This window comes from Rutidosis leptorrhynchoides, chromosome 4, assembly GCF_046630445.1.
Source record: "Rutidosis leptorrhynchoides isolate AG116_Rl617_1_P2 chromosome 4, CSIRO_AGI_Rlap_v1, whole genome shotgun sequence".
Taxonomy (NCBI): domain Eukaryota; kingdom Viridiplantae; phylum Streptophyta; class Magnoliopsida; order Asterales; family Asteraceae; genus Rutidosis; species Rutidosis leptorrhynchoides.
Window position 1 is genome coordinate 130,773,639 of NC_092336.1, and position 4,412 is coordinate 130,778,050.

At 33.3% G+C, this 4,412-nt stretch overlaps 1 long non-coding RNA gene across 1 annotated transcript; it reads right to left on the bottom strand.

The window, feature by feature from the left end:
- Positions 1–496: 496 nt before the first annotated feature.
- On the bottom strand, positions 497–1,408 carry LOC139839957 (uncharacterized). Its single transcript, XR_011757166.1, has 3 exons — positions 1,215–1,408; positions 974–1,120; positions 497–586 (listed from the first exon to the last, which is right to left on the bottom strand). It is a non-coding gene; the product is annotated as an uncharacterized lncRNA (long non-coding RNA).
- Between the last annotated feature and the right edge of the window lie 3,004 nt (positions 1,409–4,412).

Sequence of the window (4,412 nt, forward strand, 5' to 3'; positions counted from 1 at the left end):
AAATTAATAAAAAAAACTTCAAGTATAAGGTAAAAAAAATGTAATTAAAGGCTTACCTTCTCGATTGGTTTTCTGTATCCCGGTGTTGTGAAAGGGGAGCTTAGTACACGTGTTGGTCGTCGATCTCTCATTCCACGTCTAATCCGTTGAGCTGATTTGTCGTTTTCATTATCTGAGAAGGATCGACCAAGTAACTCCTCATCTTGATGTTGCTCTTGTTCTGATAATCGTTTCTCTTGTTCAGATATACGTTTCTCGTGATCATTTATTTGTTTTCTACACTCTTGCAGCTCTTTTTCTTGCCTATCCATCCGTTTCACCAAAGAATTGTATAGTTCCTTTGCATCAGTAGATAAGTTTGGTTGAGACTGAGATTGAGACTGTGATTGAGATTGAGATTGATATTGAGACTGTTCTCCACCACCATGTTCCTGATCTTGCAGTTCATCTTCAACATGTTCTTCAACTTCCTCATCAACTTCCTACCATCAAAGTATTGGCAACTTTTTATCCACCATTGACATCCACTCTCAACATCAGTGGGATGTAGAGTACGAAAAGGTCGTTTATTCTTCGGACAATCATCCTGTACAACAGCAGCAAAAGTTAAAAACACAGGCGCAAGGACGCAAGGTGAACCTTGCGCCTTCTTTGTAACGAGGCGCAAGGACGCAAGGTGAACCTTGCGCCTCGTTACTGACGACGCAAGACTACTCTTGCGTTTGCGATAAGACGTAAGATGCCGGCGCAAGGGCGCAAGGATAAATCTTGTGACACGTAAATAAACACGCAAGCCTTAATATTGCATAGCCTCAATAATACAGGTGCAAGGTCGCAAGAATGGACCTTGCGCCTTGACTACGCAAGGACGCAAGATTGATCTTGCGCCCATCACAGAACCCATTTTATCCTAAATGTTTAATCTGTATTCTTCCAGCACCAACAAAACTTTTATATTATAAACAATACTTACCATAACGTTTAGTAGATGCAGGTAATTAGTGACTGAAAAAGACTCAGCCGATGAACGTTTCCAAAATAAGGCCCTCGGTACTCCATTTTTGTCTGTCTTGTGGGCAAAACTTTTAATGGTTCGTCGATATGCCTCAAGAATCCAAATCTACAAAATTAAATAAATAAGGACGCATAATAAAATAATATACGATTCAAATGTAGTAATATTATCCAAATCTACGAAACTTTTTTTTTTTAACCTTAAATGACCACATAAAACCCGCCAAAGTATAACCCTTTCCGACCTCTAACTGACTTTCCCGAGCTTGAAATCCATCTTTAACTACGGGGTAAGTGGCATCCCAAATACGATTACCCCACGGGTAGTCATTCAATTTAGCAAAGTCTTCGACTAACCATAGGTATTTTTTGCTCACCACATGAATCCCTTGCTTACCCATAAATTGTAGTGACCCGAACTTTTCCATGTTTATATATATTAATTGAGATTGATATTTACATGATTAAATGTTTCCAACATGTTAAGCAATCAAACTTGTTAATACTTGATTAATTGAAATATGTTTCATATAGACAATTGACCACCCAAGTTGATCGGTGATTCACGAACGTTAAAACTTGTAAAAACTATATGATGACATATATATGGATATATATATATATATAGTTAACATGATACTATGATAAGAAAACATATCATAAAGTATATTAACAATGAACTACATATGTAAAAACAAGACTACTAACTTAATGATTTTTAAACGAGACATATATGTAACGATTATCGTTGTAAAGACATTTAATGTATATATATCATATTAAGAGATATTCATACATGATAATATCATGTTAATATAATAATTTAAAATCTCATTTGATATTATAAACATTGAGTTAACAACATTTAACAAGATCGTTAACCTAAAGGTTTCAAAACAACACTTACATGTAACGACTAACGATGACTTAACGACTCAGTTAAAATGTATATACATGTAGTGTTTTAATATGTATTTATACACTTTTGAAAGACTTCAATACACTTATCAAAATACTTCTACTTAACAAAAATGCTTACAATTACATCCTCGTTCAGTTTCATCAACAATTCTACTCGTATGCACCCGTATTCGTACTCGTACAATACACAGCTTTTAGATGTATGTACTATCGGTATATACACTCCAATGATCAGCTCTTAGCAGCCCATGTGAGTCACCTAACACATGTGGGAACCATCATTTGGCAACTAGCATGAAATATCTCATAAAATTACAAAAATATGAGTAATCATTCATGACTTATTTACATGAAAACAAAATTACATATCCTTTATATCTAATCCATACACCAACGACCAAAAACACCTACAAACACTTTCATTCTTCAATTTTCTTCATCTAATTGATCTCTCTCAAGTTCTATCTTCAAGTTCTAAGTGTTCTTCATAAATTCCAAAAGTTCTAGTTTCATAAAATCAAGAATACTTTCAAGTTTGCTAGCTCACTTCCAATCTTGTAAGGTGATCATCCAACCTCAAGAAATCTTTGTTTCTTACAGTAGGTTATCATTCTAATACAAGGTAATAATCATATTCAAACTTTGGTTCAATTTCTATAACTATAACAATCTTATTTCAAGTGATGATCTTACTTGAACTTGTTTTCGTGTCATGATTCTGCTTCAAGAACTTCGAGCCATCCAAGGATCCATTGAAGCTAGATCCATTTTTCTCTTTTCCAGTAGGTTTATCCAAGGAAATTAAGGTAGTAATGATGTTCATAACATCATTCGATTCATACATATAAAGCTATCTTATTCGAAGGTTTAAACTTGTAATCACTAGAACATAGTTTAGTTAATTCTAAACTTGTTCGCAAACAAAAGTTAATCCTTCTAACTTGACTTTTAAAATCAACTAAACACATGTTCTATATCTATATGATATGCTAACTTAATGATTTAAAACCTGGAAACACGAAAAACACCGTAAAACCGGATTTACGCCGTCGTAGTAACACCGCGGGCTGTTTTGGGTTAGTTAATTAAAAACTATGATAAACTTTGATTTAAAAGTTGTTATTCTGAGAAAATGATTTTTATTATGAACATGAAACTATATCCAAAAATTATGGTTAAACTCAAAGTGGAAGTATGTTTTCTAAAATGGTCATCTAGACGTCGTTCTTTCGACTGAAATGACCACCTTTACAAAAACGACTTGTAACTTATTTTTCCGACTAGAAACCTATACTTTTTTTGTTTAGATTCATAAAATAGAGTTCAATATGAAACCATAGCAATTTGATTCACTCAAAACGGATTTAAAATGAAGAAGTTATGGGTAAAACAAGATTGGATAATTTTTCTCATTTTAGCTACGTGAAAATTGGTAACAAATCTATTCCAACCATAACTTAATCAACTTGTATTATATATTATGTAATCTTGAGATACCATAGACACGTATACAATGTTTCGACCTATCATGTCGACACATCTATATATATTTCGGAACAACCATAGACACTCTATATGTGAATGTTGGAGTTAGCTATACAGGGTTGAGGTTGATTCCAAAATATATATAATTTGAGTTGTGATCAATACTGAGATACGTATACACTGGGTCGTGGATTGATTCAAGATAATATTTATCGATTTATTTCTGTACATCTAACTGTGGACAACTAGTTATAGGTTACTAACGAGGACAGCTGACTTAATAAACTTAAAACATCAAAATATATTAAAAGTGTTGTAAATATATTTTGAACATACTTTGATATATATGTATATATTGTTATAGGTTCGTGAATCAACCAGTGGCCAAGTCTTACTTCCCGACGAAGTAAAAATCTGTGAAAGTGAGTTATAGTCCCACTTTTAAAATCTAATATTTTTGGGATGAGAATACATGCAGGTTTTATAAATGATTTACAAAATAGACACAAGTACGTGAAATTACATTCTATGGTTGAATTATCAAAATCGAATATGCCCCTTTTTATTAAGTCTGGTAATCTAAGAATTAGGGAACAGACACCCTAATTGACGCGAATCCTAAAGATAGATCTATTGGGCCTAACAAACCCCATCCAAAGTACCGGATGCTTTAGTACTTCGAAATTTATATCATATCCGAAGGGTGTCCCGGAATGATGGGGATATTCTTATATATGCATCTTGTTATTGTCGGTTACCAGGTGTTCACCATATGAATGATTTTTATCTCTATGTATGGGATGTGTATTGAAATATGAAATCTTGTGGTCTATTGTTACGATTTGATATATATAGGTTAAACCTATAACTCACCAACATTTTTGTTGACGTTTAAAGCATGTTTATTCTCAGGTGAATATTAAGAGCTTCCGCTGTTGCATACTAAAATAAGGACAAGATTTGGAGTCCATGTTTGTATGATATTGTGTAAA